This window comes from Coregonus lavaretus (genome assembly GCF_964263955.1).
Source record: "Coregonus lavaretus genome assembly, contig: HAP1_SCAFFOLD_172, whole genome shotgun sequence".
Lineage (NCBI taxonomy): Eukaryota > Metazoa > Chordata > Actinopteri > Salmoniformes > Salmonidae > Coregonus > Coregonus lavaretus.
In genome coordinates, this window is record NW_028156410.1 from 551,412 (window position 1) to 569,523 (window position 18,112).

Below are 18,112 nucleotides of genomic sequence, written 5' to 3' on the forward strand. Positions count from 1 at the left end.
ACACTCCTAATATAATCAATGTCCTATAGTAGACCAGTGGTGCGCCTGAACAGAAATACACTCCTAATATAATCAATGTCCTATAGTAGACCAGTGGTATGACTGAACAGATATACACTCTTAATATAATCAATGTCCTATAGTAGACCAGTGGTATGCCTGAACAGAAACAGTCCTAGACCTCTAAAGTAGACCAGTGTCTCTCAAATCGGGTGCCCATTTTTTCTCCCGCCCAGCATCAACATCGAAGGTCCCTGCCAAGCGTGAGATTTAGAAACAAACACACTACTACTCCTCTGTTGGAGGTTGATTAACTCAAATGGCAAAATAAGGAAATCATCCTCATCATCACCGTGTCAAAATATGCATGTATTTTACACTAATCAGGAACAGATAGGAACATGGTGTGTGAGTGTCTGGACAATCAACTTTTCGTGGAAAAACAACACCATGCCTGCATCCCAGATAGCACCCTATTTCCCATGTAGTGCAGTACTTTTGATCTGGGCCCATAAGGTTCTGGTCAAAAGTAGTGCACTAAATAGGGAATAGGGTGCCATTTGTCATGTGGCGAGACCCCTACAGGAGCAGGTAGGCTTTACTCACAGCTAAGTGTAGGGGGCTGATGGGAGCTCTGACATCAGAGTCGTTCAGGATGTCTGTCCCTGAGGTTTCCATTAGCTGGGGAAAGACAAGGACGGGCCAGTTTAGACTTGTAACATATTTACTTTGAAGGTTAGTCTAGTAGCATGTTTCATGTTGTAAATCTCAGTGACCAGCCCCTGCAGACATACTGGGGTGTTGCATTCGTATCTTAAACAAGCTAGTGTGAGGAAAAGTAACCAACTGGTACTTACCACATCTAAAGGTGTTTCACTTGCAATCTGGAAAAAGAACATCAAGAGTGACGATGCGGCCACGACAAACATGCAACCACACCTTAAAACCTACTGAATATCAACGTCTGTCCCAAATGGCACCCTATTCCCTATATAGTGCATTACTTTTGACCAGAGCCCTATGGGCCCTACATCCATTTGGGACGCAGACAAAATGGTCTGTGAATGCAGGGCGTCTAGTCCCCTGTGGTTCTGACTCACCAGCTCCAGACAGAGGCGGTGTCCGTACGCAGACGCGTAATGGACTGCGTTGTAGCCCTGATTGTCCCTGATCCCTGGGTTAGCGTCGTTTCGCAGCAAATATTCCAGACACCTAGAGGTCAGAGGTCAAGAGTTCACTAATCATTATACCAACATCAAGACAGACAGATAAGCAAGCAGAGACACTTTCCCAAAGGAGACGTGGCCAAGCTTTCACACTGCAGATTTAACACTAGTATGTATTCAAACACGGCCAACAACATACTCTAGACTACAGTGAAATGTGAAAGGTCATGGCACCACAACATACTCTCCAGACTACAGTGAAATGTGAAAGGTCATGGCACCACAACATACTCTCCAGACTACAGTGAAATGTGAAAGGTCATGGCACCACAACATACTCTCCAGACTACAGTGAAATGTGAAAGGTCATGGCACCACAACATACTCTCCAGACTACAGTGAAATGTGAAAGGTCATGGCACCACAACACACACAACAGTAAGAGAGGTGTGAGACGTACTTTCCGTCTGTGTCGGAGGCAGCAGCGTAGTGGAGCGGGGTGCAACCCCTTTTATCCAGATCGTTCACACTGGCCCCAGACCCCACCAAGGCAAACAGACACTGGTAGTTACAATTGGCTGCCGCATAATGCAGAGGACTCCTAGAAGAACGCACAGAAACCATTCAACATCAACAACAGAAACAGCTTATTGGAGCTGTAAAACATTTACATTTTACATTTACGTCATTTAGCAGACACTCTTATCCAGTGCGACTTACAGGAGCAATTAGGGTTAAGTGCCTTGCTGCAGTGCACATAGACACATTTTTCACCTAGTCAGTTAGGGGATTTGAACCAGCAACCTTTCGGTTACTGACCCAACGCTTTTAACCGCTAGGCTAAAGAAAGGCTTAAAGAAAAGAGAAACCCGTACACTGCTCTTGCTAGTATCACTGTTTTTATAATGCTAATAAAAGCAATAATAAAAAGTGATACTAGCAAGAGCAGTTTGCAGGTTTCTCTTCTCTTTCAAGAAGATATAAAGACAATTTAGACCAGAGCGCAAGTCAATACCACCATGGCATGGAACCACATTATACAGAAATTATACTGCACTAATGATCTATACGATTTTTTTATACTGCTAAACAATGTGAAATGTAAGAGTGTGAATATGTGTTTGTTCTTTCTGGTGGCTTTCCAGTTCATGAACTAAATATTCCTTGGTGTAAAGCCTGGACCAGTCCACTCACCCAACAGCTGCTGCAGCATGTAAACAGGTCCTTCCAAAGTCGTCAGGGGTGTCTATATCAAAGCCTGATGAGAGGAGCTTCCGACAGCAGTCAGAGAACCCACTGAGAGCAGACAGGTGGAGGCGGAACATCCCATGGACGCCTCGCCTGCAACACATTTTTACATTTTAGACTTTAAGCAGACACTCTTATCCAGAGCGACTTACAGTTGATTCAGCTAAGATTGGAAACAGCACCACATCACAGTCCTCATTAAACCCCACAGCAGATCAACACATCAGCATGCTGCAATGCCCTGTCTATCAACCCCCCACACACCACAATGTGTTGAGCATAGTCTCCAAGCGGGAATTCGGTCAATGACAGAATTGCAGATGCATGTTGCATTTTTGCTGGAAACTGTGTGTGTTCTCACTTGGCTGTGTCAGCTCCGTTCGTGATGAGTGTATTGATGAGTAACTCATGGCCGTAGCGAGCAGAGATGTGCAGAGGTGTGTTTCCATTCTTTTCTTCACAGTCGATCTCAGCACCTACAGAACACACACACACACACACACAGACACACACAGACACACACAGACACACACACATACACACACACAGACACACACACACGTCAACCACTTGACCCTAGAGGCCTCATGAAGCTTCATGTTCAACCACATTGCAAGTAACATTGCTCTGTGCCAGTGAATCATGGTTTGAAGACAAAAGACAATGCTGAAGAGCCTACTGGTTCATATATATTCAGTTGAGAGCATTCACAGCGACTCACCATTCTGGATGATGGCTTGAGATCTGGAGAAGCGTCCGTGGATGGCCGTCATGTGGAGGGGGGTCTTTCCATCTTTACTCTGCAGATAGAAAGACAAAGATGGTTCACACGGCAGTCTGTGCTGCTGACCACAGGCAAAATCAAACACGTATTGGAGGAGCGCTTGATGGCATTTAGTTTGCATTGTTAGGCCTATTCCATTGGTATTTGAATGTAGACCAGGGCCAAATACTAAGCCATGTGCTGCGTCAGTGTGTGCGTCCCAAATGGCACCCTATTTATAAGTACACTACTTTTTGAACCAAAGTAGTGTACTTATAAAGGGAACAGGGTGCCATTTGGGACACAGACAGTGTCATCACGGCTCCTTGCTCTATGGGCCCCTGGTCAAAAGTAGTGCACTACATAGGGAATAGGGTGTTATTTAGTTCAGACACAGTGTTGGTCATCCGGTCTCCTCACCTTGATGTTGACGAGGGCCCCGTTGCCCACCAGCAGCTCCAGGCAGAGCGCCCCATGGCGCGAGGCGGCCGTGAAGTGGAGTGGGGCGAAACCCTTCTCGTACACCTGGTTCACGTTGGCGCCACACTCGATCAGCTCATTCACCACCACATCATGCCCGTTGTAGCATGCCACGTGGAGGGGGGTGTTACCGTACCCATTGGGCTAATTTATCTGGAGGGAGCAAGGGAGGGAAAAGAGTGGAGAGAGAGAGAGAGAGGGGGGGGGGGGGAGAACAAAACAATACATTCCTGATCAGGTCACTTGGTTCTGAAAACCCCCTGGTCCAACCTCTCTCTCTTCATTACTTGGTTCTGAAAACCCCCTGGTCCAACCTCTCTCTCTTCATTACTTGGTTATGAAAACCCCCTGGTCCAACCTCTCTCTCTTCATTACTTGGTTAGGAAAACCCCCTGGTCCAACCTCTCTCTCTTCATTACTTGGTTCTGAAAAACCCCTGGTCCAACCTCTCTCTCTTCATTACTTGGTTATGAAAACCCCCTGGTCCAACCTCTCTCTCTTCATTACTTGGTTCTGAAAAAACCCTGGTCCAACCTCTCTCTCTTCATTGCTTGGTTATGAAAACCCCCTGGTCCAACCTCTCTCTCTTCATTACTTGGTTCTGAAAACCCCCTGGTCCAACCTCTCTCTCTTCATTACTTGGTTCTGAAAAACCCCTGGTCCAACCTCTCTCTCTTCATTACTTGGTTATGAAAACCCCCTGGTCCAACCTCTCTCTCTTCATTACTTGGTTATGAAAACCCCCTGGTCCAACCTCTCTCTCTTCATTACTTGGTTATGAAAACCCCCTGGTCCAACCTCTCTCTCTTCATTACTTGGTTCTGAAAACCCCCTGGTCCAACCTCTCTCTCTTCATTACTTGGTTATGAAAACCCCCTGGTCCAACCTCTCTCTCTTCATTACTTGGTTCTGAAAACCCCCTGGTCCAACCTCTCTCTCTTCATTACTTGGTTATGAAAACCCCCTGGTCCAACCTCTCTCTCTTCATTACTTGGTTCTGAAACCCCCCTGGTCCAACCTCTCTCTCTTCATTACTTGGTTATGAAAACCCCCTGGTCCAACCTCTCTCTCTTCATCACTTGGTTATGAAAACCCCTTGGTCCAACCTCTCTCTCTTCATTACTAAGCTAGCTAGCTAACTCACCTCCTGGATTAGCTGGTGAGTTGCTAATAGCAACGGTTGCAACTAAAAACAATATCCTTTTAGCCAGCTACATTCGTTCGCAGCGACGCCGTTTTTCAAACAAAGTCAACACAGTAGCCATTGCTAGCCAGCCAACACTACCAGCAGGCTGTGGTAGCTAAATACAATATCTTTGTGCTAGCTACCCAACGTTTAATCGTTGCTGCGTTATGAAAGGTAAGCTTGGCTTCTTATATGGTGTTGAGTTAAGCTTAAACCATGTATTTAGATTGTAGGTAGGTATTGTAGTTTGGTATTATAGGTAGCTTACTCAGGTAGTTATTGAAGGTTATTGTAGGTAATTATTGTAGGTAAGGACTGTATTCGGCGGACTCCGGCGAAGCACGAGGCTAGCCTACCCACTACTTGGACCAACAAAGCTAGCTAGCTAGCTAGCGGGTAGCTACTGGTAACTCTTTGCAACTATGGTTAATTGTTTCCAATGTTATTTCATGGTTAAGAGTACCTGTGATTGAGCCAGCTAGCTGCTACCATTCAGCTGTTTTTCTAACCTCATCCGAGGCATTAACGTTAGGTGGTTGGTAGCTGCTGTACTTAATTATAGCTACTGATAACAGTCTGCTGTAGTTTACAACAATTCTAATTTCTAAAGTGGAAGTTGGGAGAGTTTTACTCGGGTGGTTCAGTGAAACAATTATAGTTTCTGAGGTGGAAGTTGGGAGAGTTATATATATATATTTTTTTTTGGTGAGGGAGGCCTGCTCTCTCCTTTCCCTGATGTTTAGTTCATTTCATCCCGATCTCCTCTGCATTATTGTAGCCATCTGCTGCAGCCTGTCAACTATGCCTCTACCTATCCCTGTTCTCTCCTCTCCGCACAGGCTACACAAACGCCCCACACCGCGTGGCTGCTGCCTCTCTAACCTGGTGGTCCCTGCACGCACCACACACCTCAGGCAGCCTCTGGAACTGCCGTTCTGCCGCCAACAAGGCTGACTTCATCCCAGCCTATGCCACCCTCCAGTCCCTCGACTTCCTGGCACTGACGGAAACATGGATTACCACTGAAAACACTGCTACTCCTACTGCCCTCTCCTCGTCTGACCATGTGTTCTCGCATACCCCGAGAGCATCTGGTCAGAGGGGTGGTGGCACAGGAATCCTCATCTCTCCCAAGTGGTCATTCTCAATTTTTCCCCTAACCCATCTGTCTATCTCCTCATTTGAATTCCACGCTGTCACAGTCACTAGCCCATTTAAGCTTAATATCCTTGTCATCTATCGCCCTCCAGGTTCCCTTGGAGAGTTCATCAATGAGCTTGACGCCTTGATAAGTTCCTTTCCTGAGGATGGCTCACCCTTCACAGTTTTGGGTGATTTCAACCTCCCCACGTCTACATTTGACTCATTTCTCTCTGCCTCCTTCTTTCCACTCCTCTCCTCTTTTGACCTCACCCTCTCACCATCCCCCCCCACTCACAAGGCAGGCAATACGCTTGACTTCATCTTTACTAGATGTTGCTCTTCTACTAATCTCACTGCAACTCCCCTCCATGTCTCCGACCACTACTTTGTATCCTTTTCTCTCTCGCTCTCCTCCAACACTACTCACTCTGCCCCTACACAGATGGTAACGCGCCGCCGCAACCTTCGCTCTCTCTCTCCCACTACTCTCTCCTCTTCCATCCTATCATCTCTTCCCTCTGCTCAATCCTTCTCCCTCCAATCTCCTGATTCTGCCTCCTCAACCCTCCTCTCCTCCCTTTCTGCATCCTTTGACTCCCTGTGTCCCCTATCCTCCCGGCCGGCTCGGTCCTCCCCTCCAGCTCTGTGGCTTGATGACTCATTGCGAGCTCACAGAACAGAGCTCCGGGCAGCTGAGCGGAAATGGAAGAAAACTAGACTCCCTGCCGACCTGGCATCTTTTCACTCCCTCCTCTCTACATTTTCTTCATCTGTTTCTGCTGCTAAGGCCACTTTCTACCACTCTAAATTCCAAGCATCTGCCTCTAACCCTAGGAAGCTCTTTGCCACATTCTCCTCACTGCTGAATCCCCCCCCCCCCCCTCTCTGTGGATGACTTTGTCAACCACTTTGAAAAAAAGGTTGACGACATCCGATCCTCGTTTGTTAAGTCTAATGACACTGCTGGTCCTGCTCACACTGCCCTACCCTATGCTTTGACTTCTTTCTCCCCTCTCTCTCCAGATAAAATCTTGCGACTAGTGACTGCAGGCCGCCCAACAACCTGCCCGCTTGACCCCATCCCCTCCTCTCTTCTCCAGACCATCTCCGGTGACCTTCTCCCCTACCTCACCTCGCTGATCAACTCATCCTTGACCGCTGGCCATGTCCCTTCCGTCTTCAAGAGAGCGAGAGTTGCACCCCTTCTCAAAAAACCAACACTCGATCCCACTGATGTCAACAACTACAGACCAGTATCCCTTCTTTCTTTTCTTTCCAAAACTATTGAGCGTGCCGTCTTTAGCCAACTCTCTTGCTATCTCTCTCAGAATGACCTTCTTGATCCAAACCAGTCAGGTTTCAGGACTGGTCATTCAACTGAGACTGCTCTTCTCTGTGTCACGGAGGCTCTCCGCACTGCTAAAGCTAACTCTCTCTCCTCTGCTCTTGTCCTCCTAGACCTGTCTGCTGCCTTTGATACAGTGAACCATCAGATCCTCCTCTCCACCCTCTCCGAGCTGGGCATCTCCGGCGCGGCTCACTCCTGGATTGCGTCCTACCTGACCGGTCGCTCCTACCAAGTGGCGTGGCGAGAAGCTGTCTCCGCACCACGTGCTCTCACCACTGGTGTCCCCCAGGGCTCAGTTCTAGGCCCTCTCCTTTTCTCCCTATACACCAAGTCACTTGGCTCTGTCATATCCTCACATGGCCTCTCCTATCATTGCTACGCTGACGATACACAACTAATCTTCTCCTTTCCCCCTTCTGATAACCAGGTGGCGAATCGCATCTCTGCATGTCTGGCCGACATATCAGTATGGATGACGGATCACCACCTCAAGCTGAACCCTGGCAAGACGGAGCTACTCTTCCTCCCGGGGAAGGACTGCCCGTTCCATGATCTCGCATTCACGGTTGACAACTCCGTTGTGTCCTCCTCCCAGAGTGCGAAGAGCCTTGGCGTGACCCTGGACAACACCCTGTCGTTCTCCGCCAACATCAAGGCGGTGACCCGATCCTGCAGGTTCATGCTCTACAACATTCGGAGAGTATGACCCTGCCTTACACAGGAAGCGGCACAGGTCCTAATCCAGGCACTTGTCATCTCCCGTCTGGATTACTGCAACTCGCTGTTGGCTGGGCTCCCTGCCTGTGCCATTAAACCCCTACAACTAATCCAGAATGCCGCAGCCCGTCTGGTGTTCAACCTTCCCAAGTTCTCTCACGTCACCCCCCTCCTCCGCACACTCCACTGGCTTCCAGTTGAAGCTCGCATCCGTTACAAGACCATGGTGCTTGCCTATGGAGCAGTGAGGGGAACGGCACCTCCGTACCTTCAGGCTCTGATCAGTCCTTACACCCAGGCGAGGGCATTGCGTTCATCCACCTCTGGCCTGCTGGCTCCCCTTCCTCTGCGGAAGCATAGTTCCCGCTCAGCCCAGTCAAAGCTGTTCGCTGCTCTGGCACCCCAATGGTGGAACAAGCTCCCTCACGACGCCAGGACAGCGGAGTCACTCACCACCTTCCGGAGACATTTGAAACCCCACCTCTTTAAGGAACACCTGGGATAGGATAAAGTAATCCTTCTACCCCCCCCCACTCCCCAAAAAAAATAAAAAAAATAAAGTATAATTGTAAAGTGGTTATCCCACTGGCTATAGGGTGTTTGTAGTCGCTCTGGATAAGAGCATCTGCTAAATGACGTAAATGTGCCCTTGAGCAAGGCACTTAACCCTAATTGCTCCTGTAAGTCGCTCTGGATAAGGGCGTCTGCTAAATGACTAAAATGTAAATGTAAATTACTTGGTTATGAAAAACCCCTGGTCCAACCTCTCTCTCTTCATTACTTGGTTCTGAAAACCCCCTGGTCCAACCTCTCTCTCTTCATTACTTGGTTATGAAAACCCCCTGGTCCAACCTCTCTCTCTTCATTACTTGGTTATGAAAACCCCCTGGTCCAACCTCTCTCTCTTCATTACCTGGTTATGAAAACCCCCTGGTCCAACCTCTCTCTCTTCATTACTTGGTTCTGAAAACCCCCTGGTCCAACCTCTCTCTCTTCATTACTTGGTTATGAAAAACCCCTGGTCCAACCTCTCTCTCTTCATTACTTGGTTATGAAAACCCCCTGGTCCAACCTCTCTCTCTTCATTACTTGGTTATGAAAACCCCCTGGTCCAAATCACTGGCTCTAACCTCTCTCTCTTCATTACTATTATGAAAACCCCCTACACATTTGAATGCGTGTTGACTCACATCCACACCAAGGTCCAGGAGGTACTTGACCACACTGATCATTCCACTGGAGGCTGCAGAGTGGAGAGGGGTGTAGGCCTTCTTGTTTTTACAGGACACCTCTGATCCATGAGAGGCCAGCAGTTTCACCACCTCAATGTGCCCTATGGTAGAGAGAGAGGGGGAGGGATAAATAGAGAGAGAGAGAGAGAGAGAGAGAGAGAGAGAGAGAGAGAGAGAGAGAGAGAGAGAGAGAGAGAGAGAGAGAGAGAGAGAGAGAGAGAGAGAGAGAGAGAGAGAGAGAGAGAGAGAGAGAGAGAGGGGAGGGAGATAGTAAGGGGGTTAAGAGAGAAACAGAGATACAAACACAGAGAGATAGGCAGAGAGAGGGAGAGATAGATTAGTTTACAGTGGTACACAGCACCATAAGCAACACCTACATCATGTTAGTACAACTGAAAACATCTAATCAACCTACTTAGTACATGATTCTGACATAATAACACACTAGACGTGGCTCATACAGCTGAGCTGTGAGACTAACACACAGTCCATTCATTCATTCATTCATTGGTATAAAGGACATTAGTCAGAATGTAAATGATGTGGTAAACTCATCACCCATGTAAGCAGCCCAGTGGATTGCTCGGCGATCCTTCTTGTCAAAGGCATTAATGTTGGCTCCTCTGGAGAGAAGCAGCCTCACCATCTAACAGGGAGAGGAGAGAGAAACAAAACACAGGTTGAGGAAAACTAAACAGCAAAATCCGCTAAATCTGGCTTCAAAGCCTTCCCTTTAAAATTATATATTTTGTATTCACAATGAATGAAAGATAACATGTAAAGACATGGTACATTTCTCCCCTTTTAGTCCCCCTTTGACCTCCCCCTCCCCCCAGAATGCCTCCAAACACATTTAAAAAGAAAGGGAAAGTAATTGAGTTACATGTCAGAAAACAAAACAAAAGTATACAACAACGTTACTTCAAGCAAAAATGTAATAGCCTAACAATTTCAGGTGATTAAGTGATTTTATAGGCCTATATAGCAGTAATCTCAAGGTGGGGCCAAGAGTACTAATCTGGAGGAAGTGTTTGGAGCTGTTCAAAATAGGATATCATCGGGTCCCAGGAGGAATAAAATGAGTTGGTTGACCCTCGAATGGTAACTTCATTTTTTCTCATTTTAGGAACAGCTTCAGATCTTTGAGCCAAAGAGAGGCTAAGGGAGGATTGATAGATTTCCAATCCAATAAAATCCTTCTGCGGGCTAACATGGAGGCAAAGGCAATGGCATCTAGCTGTCTATTGGTCAGAGAAGGATTGTTGTTTGGTACTCCAAAAATAGCAATTTCTGCACTAGGCTGCAACTTTATATCAAATGCTTCAGAAAGGGTTTTAAATAGTGGACAAATAATCTGCCAGACGGGGACAGGACCAGAACATGTGGGTCAAGTCCGCCAAGGAGCTTTTACACCTGTCACATGTACCATCAATATTTGGGTAGAATTTGGACAATCTGGCCTTACTGAAATGGATACGGTAAAGTACCTTAAACTGTATAAGGCTGAGCCGGGCACAAGAGGAGCTTCCATTTACCCTCAGTAAGGCATTTCACACTCAGATCGGATTTTATTAAAAGCCTCCTCTGAACAAACTCAAGCATACAACTAGGGCTGTGATGGTCATGGAACTTCAGGTGTCGGTGATTGGCGTGTCTTATGTACGTGGTCATCGACAAAACTGACAGCTGACAGGGGGGCGGGACGGACATTAGCAAAGGAAAACATTAGCGCGTTTAGGCCAGTCTTGCTCTCAAGTTTGGGGAAGCTAATTTTCTCCATGAAAAATATCAAGCATTCCATGCATCATCACATTTGCAAACTTATTTAAAAAAAAAAAAAATTGTTCACCTTTATTTAACCAGGTAAGCCAGTTGAGAACAAGTTCTCATTTACAACTGCGACCTGGCCAAGATAAAGCAAAGCAGTGCGATAAAAACAACACAGAGTTACATTTGGGGTAAAAAAACATAAAGTCAAAAATACAACAGAAAATATATATACAGTGTGTGCAAATGTAGCAAGTTATGGAGGTAAGGCAATAAATAGGCTATAGTGCAAAATAATTACAATAGTATTAACACTGGAATGCTAGATGTGCAAGAGATTATGTGCAAATAGAGATACCGGGGTGCAAAAGAGCAAAATAAATAACAATATAGGGATGAGGTAGTTGGGTGGGCTAATTTCAGATGGGCTGTGTACAGGTGCAGTGATCGGTAAGGTGCTCTGACAACTGATGCTTAAAGTTAGTGAGGGAGATAAGAGTCTCCAGCTTCAGAGATTTTTGCAATTCGTTCCAGTCATTGGCAGCAGAGAACTGGAAGGAATGGCGGCCAAAGGAGGTGTTGGCTTTGGGAATGACCAGTGAGATATACCTGCTGGAGCGCAGACTACGGGTGGGTGCTGCTATGGTGACCAATGAGCTAAGATAAGGCGGGGATTTGCCTAGCAGTGATTTATAGATGGCCTGGAGCCAGTGGGTTTGACGACGAACATGTAGTGAGGACCAGCCAACAAGAGCGTACAGGTCACAGTGGTGGGTAGTGTATGGGGCTTTGGAGACAAAACGGATGGCACTGTGATAGACTACATCCAGTTTGCTGAGTAGAGTGTTGGAGGCTATTTTGTAAATGACATCGCCGAAGTCAAGGATCGGTAGGATAGTCAGTTTTACGAGGGCATGTTTGGCAGCATGAGTGAAGGAGGCTTTGTTTGCGAAATAGGAAGCCGATTCTAGATTTAACTTTGGATTGGAGATTCTTTATGTGAGTCTGGAAGGAGAGTTTACAGTCTAAACAGACACCTAGGTATTTGTAGTTGTCCACATACTCCAGGTCATACCCGTCGAGAGTGGTGATTCTAGTCGGGTGGGCGGGTGCCAGCAGCGTTCGATTGAAAAGCATACATTTAGTTTTACTAGTGTTTAAGAGCAGTTGGAGGCTACTGAAGGAGTGTTGTATGGCATTGAAGCTCGTTTGGAGGTTTGTTAACACAGTGTCCAATGAAGGGCCAGATGTATACAAAATGGTGTCGTCTGCGTAGAGGTGGATCTGAGAGTCACCAGCAGCAAGAGCGACATCATTGATATACACGGAGAAAAGTGTCGGCCCAAGAATTGAACCCTGTGGCACCCCCATAGAGACTGCCATAGGTCCAGACAACAGGCCCTCCGATTTGACACACTGAACTCTATCTGAGAAGTAGTTGGTGAACCAGGCGAGGCAGTCATTTGAGAAACCAAGGCTATTTAGTCTGCCAATAAGAATGCGGTGGTTGACAGAGTCGAAAGCCTTGGCCAGGTCGATGAAGACGGCTGCACAGTACTGTCTATTATCAATTGCGGTTATAATATCGTTTAGGACCTTGAGCGTGGCTGAAGTGCACCCATGACCAGCTCGGAACTTATGTAAAATAGCTGACTATTCCTAATGTGATTAGTAAATTGGATAGTCATAATTTAGGCTAATAATATAACTCAATCACAGGCTGTTCAATGCAGCGGGTGGTGGAGTAGGTTTCTTTTCACTGGAAAAATGTGGCCTTTTATTATTTTAAAATCACGCAATTCTACTACACTTTATATGACTAGAGAGATTAGCAGAATCTTTTTCAACACGACTTTCAAGTGGCACTGACCCAGTGATAAAGACAGTGAATATGCACACTCACCGGGGATATAGCCGATGCCAATAATACTGTTCCCTCAATTAAGTTGAGGATTTTGATCATTAAAAAGACATTAGTATTTTCATCTTCTTCTCTTTGAAGCAATAAGCCAATTGCTTTCCAAACTGTTTTCCCTCCATTGTATTTTGAAAAATTGCGATATGCCTGGTTGAGCCTCTCTTTCACTGACATTCACAACTCAACAGTCATCTATTTGGAAGCCTATTCGCCGCACCCGCTGCCTTCCGACAGGCTACGCGATTTAAAACAATCCAGAAGAAGCTAATGATCATGCTTTCTGGTATAGTATACACACGTAACATGTAGGATTCCCAGAATATGTTCTATATTCTCATTATTAACTCATTATAATCAGTGGTTTAATTAGAGTATGATTGGCTAAATAAAACAATGGGCCTATGGTAATGCAACATTAAGTGATTCAAGGAAACTAGCCTATTTTGTTTGTTTATTTGCTCGGGCATCTGAATTACAATTATTCATGAACAATAATTTTGCATAGCTTATTCTTTTAACATTGAATAGCCTATAAATGGTTATTACAGCTTAGTTATTAAAACTTAATTTCTCACAAGAATGAGGTTGTGAATTGGGAGGTTCAGCTCGGTCTGGGCCTTACTAGGTCCCTCTTTTAAATCGCCAGCTCTGCTAAAAAGTGCCCACCAGAGTTCTACATAGGCCTAGAACACGGCCTGTGCTCTGGCTTCACATTGATGGTGACAGCGAGATGGAGATTGTGGCCAAAGCAATTTAGCCAAGGCCAGTTCAGTTGCCTCACTTCAGCCACAATGTTGGCCCTGTTGTCTGTGGCGATACAGGACATTAGATTTTCGTCAAGGGCCCAGTCAAGGAATTCCGGAATGTAGGTTGTTTCCAAACAGTTGGATTTCAGTGTCCAGTCTTTCGTCAGATAGTGCACTGTTAGGTTCATGTAAGGAGTCATATTTACACTTGACCACATGTCCATATTCAGTGCAAAAATAAACAAATCTACGTCCTTTAGCTCTGCCTTGTCACGGTGCTGTGTATGGGTGTGGTGTAGAATCAGGCGCAGGCAGCAGAGGGTAAGTCCAACAAGACTTTACTGAGCACGAAAATTAATCCAAAACAGCCCGGAGGCAAAAGACGCACACAGGCGTAAAATACAAGCGCACACACAGGTGCGTAAATCTCTCCTCACAAAACGAGGAGGAAGCTCAGGAAAAATAGCGTACCGACACGGGTAGCGCAACCACGACACGAACAATCACACACAACACAAACCTAACAACAAGGAAACTAAATAGGGTGCTAAATGAGACCTAACACAAAACAGGTGTGACTAACAGACAAAACCAAACAAACAAGAAACATCGAGCGGTGGCAGCTAGAACTCCGGAGACGACGACCGGCGAAACCTGCCCGAACAAGGAGGAGGAGCCGCCTCGGCCGAAACCGTGACATGCCTGAACCTCCCCCTTCACCTTGTTGAACAAGGTAGGGACCGCTGTTTGAGACAAATACTTTCTCCCCGGTAACTCGTATAGTCTGTCAACTTTCCAGAGCATTTATTTGAAGGCGGGTTTCTCCACCGTTCGTAAAGGCACCATTCCTATGACTAAATAACGAGTTCCAGTGTCTGGCAGTGCTCGCCACTTATCGGTGTCCCGTTTGTGGTGCTGGAATTCTTAGTAGGTAGCCTATGGGTTTTGCGCATATTCTGCAAACAGGCTGGCCAAGTCATCTGGTTCTCCATCGTCGTTAGGTGTGAAACTGAAATGTGCCCAAACAGGTTGTTATGTTTTTTTTTTTGCTATGAGAGCCATCTTTTTCACCTCACTCCTCTGATCTACTGTAACAATGAAAAAGGTCAGAGGTGAAGGTCAGAGGTCAGAGGCTACCCACCCACCCCCAGCCTGTAGGCTATAGATCTAGAGGTACTATAGTTACCCCCGGTCCCCACTTTTCACCTCACCCCCCCCCCCCCCTCTTCAATTAACCTGAATTGACCTTCAAAGATTCTCTCCTATTCGCGCATAGAGCAGATTTGGTGATTGCGGTGCATCAAAACATAGTCCATCTATTAAACTGTCTATATCTCCTCCAACTAAGTCAGCAAAACAATACCATATAATCAATAGTTAACACTCCCGCTATGGATAAAGTATATCTACATTAAAATAAAGGTGATAAAACATTTTATGGAGAGAAAATCATACTTCTTTTTGGTTTTGACGGTAATTTTATTTTCATGGTGTTCTTCATCCAAAACCGTCAATGTCACGGTTATCCAATTACCGTCACAGCCCTACATTCAACCATTGTAAGTAATCGGATGCACAGTAAGCTCAACATGGGGATAGGACAGGTATAAAGTGTAGACTACAGTGTGTAATCATGTCCATGCTAATTGCTAACCTCCTGGTGTCCACTGAAGGCTGCATGGTGCAGCGCCGTGCGCCCGGCCCGGTCTGACACGTTCACGTTGCTGAGGAGAGGGACCAGGGCCTCGGCCCAGCGGACTGCCTTATTGGCCGCAGCGATGTGGAGCGGCGTTTGCCAGTTCTTGTCCCTGGCGTTCACATCAGCAGAGTGTTTCAATAACACCTGGACAGCCTCCTACAGGAACACAGTTCAAATAATAATAATAATATGCCATTAACAGACGCTTTTATCCAAAGCGACTTACAGTCGTGCGTGCATACATTTTTGTGTATGGGTGGTCCCGGGGATTGAACTCACTACCTTGGCGTTACAAGCGCCGTGCTCTACCAGCTGAGCTACAGAGGACCACAGTCCAAAGTTGAACAAATCATGTTCAACTTTGTTTAAAGTGCATTTAAAAATCACAACACACTTAACAGTCAAACACATATGCACAGGAGTGTGTGTGAGGGCTGACAGTATCAGTACACGTACCTCACTGCAGGAAGCCAAGGCCCGGTGCAGAGGAGTGAGCCACTTGTTGTCTTTGGCATTTACTCTGGCTCCTGGGACACAGACAGAAAAACAGGTGACAGACCGACAGGGGGACAGACCGACAGGGGACACATTCAGTGCCTAACAACACACTATACAATACAAGTAAAATGATATACAACATAATTCTGACAAAATAAATGACATACCTGTACACGAAGAGACAACACACAATAGCTTAGCCCTTGGTGCAGCCACAGCTCTCGGGCACCTGCGTGAGCACATAGAAACTCACTGTCTAATCAGAGACTTCAACACATTAGTTCCCACAATGAGTTCATCAACCTGCCCATCAACAATAAGCACTGGGACTACATAACAGAAGCCATAAAGTTGCATTTTTAAGTCACACATGCCCACTGGGCTAGTTTGTTCCCACCACAACCCACCAGGATGATGTCTGAAGGAGCTAGAAAGTTCCCCTCTACCACTCCTGCCTCCCTCAACCGCAGAGTAGTAGCCATGGACCCACTATCTAACATCCCCTTCAGCTCAACTTTATCCTGTACTAGCACAGTGGTGTAAAACAAACTGTCATTCTGAGTAATTCTCATTGTGTTCTGAAAAATGACTGTGTTGTTCTTGGGTACTGACTCACAAAAGTAAGAATAAACAGATTGGATATCATCATCAGTGGAGGAAAAATAAGAATGCCCCACATTGCCCTCCTCAGAACGGAGGCTTTCTAGTTTTCCTGAGACCTGCCAGTCTGTCCACATCCAGGGTTCTGTCGCTGCCCAGCCTCACTACAGTCAAAGCTCATGTGGCCCGGAGAAAAGCACTTGACGCACAGCTGGTGCATCTGACAGTGAGCTTTGGTCCAGTGATTAGTGCTTCCACAGTCAGCGCACTCATGCTGACGTTTGTGGAACTGTTTACGGGGCCCTCTACATTTAACATGTTTAAGTCATTTAGCAGACGCTTTTATCCAGAGCGACTTACAGTTAGTGCATACGTTATTTTTATTTTTTCATACCCCCCGTGGGAATCGAACCCACAACCCTGGCGTTGCAAACACCATGCACTACGAACTGAGCCGGCCATTCCCTCCATTACCCTAGGCGACGCTGGTCCAATTGTGCGCCGCCCCATGGGTCTCCCGGTCGCGGCCGGCTACGACAGAGCCTGGATTCAAACCAGGATCTCTAGTGGCACAGCTAGCACTGCGATGTAGTGCCTTAGACCACTGTGCCACTCACAGACTGAGTATTGCTGAGTATTGCTGACCAGAGCCTTCTCTAACAAAGTCAAAATTTTCTTTAATGTCCCACCCTCAGATACAGATGATGCCTGGTCTGGTTCACGGCCACATTGAGAAAAAGATGACACATTAGGTCTTTTCACAGGACCCACTCCCTCCTGAGGGCAGTCAAAAACAGCAGCAACCTGCTGTGAAAGTTGTGTTCTACATGCTTTACGTTCCCTTAACAGTTCATCCAACCGATCCTGTACCTCACTGGCTGTCCAGTCACGAATGGGTTTGCTCTTGAACACTTGGGCCAACTCTTTATCAGGACAGTTGCGTACAAACATGACTGCCAACTCTGAGCACTGATTGGGTAAGGTCCTGCCCTCACTCACAAGGTACTGTTCGGCTGCCTCTGCAGCTTTGTTAAGCCTAATCCAGAAATCTATTGGACCCTCATTAGCATATGGTTTGATTGAATAGAAATCAGCTAATGGCATACCTGAGCAGACAGTATCCCCAAAGTGTTGCTTGAAAACACTGAACACCGCCTTAACATCTGTGACAACAAGGTTGTTACGCTTCCAGACTTTGGTCACATCCCGTGCTCTCCCCATGAGCCTAGACATCACCTCCCCAACATTCCCAGACCCAGTGTAACCCCTCTTCTCTAGGTAGACTTCCATTAACTCCTCCCACTCCAGGACAGAGTACTTATCTGAGCCATCACCCCTAAAAAGAGGTGGAGCACTAACATCTGACTTCACAACCAGATTCAGCTTGGACGCATCAATAAAGGTTGACCCACACTGCTCAGGCAGGGGAAACTGCTGGGGTTGGTGAGGGGGACGGGCAGGAGAAAGACTTGAAACCCCAGGCTGCAGTAAACTCGCTCTGATAGATTCTCCTATCTCTGAACCAATCTGCTTAATAAGGTCACTAAGCTGACTCGGAGGCGTCCCATTATCACCGAGTACTGTGGATGATGGTACATCAA

General features: G+C 46.5%; 1 pseudogene across 1 annotated transcript in view; it reads right to left on the minus strand.

Moving 5' to 3' along the window:
* The window catches only part of LOC311126381 (2-hydroxyacyl-CoA lyase 1-like), a 128,832-nt pseudogene that overhangs the window by 26,615 nt on the left and 84,105 nt on the right, over positions 1-18,112 (minus strand). The window lies entirely within an intron of this gene.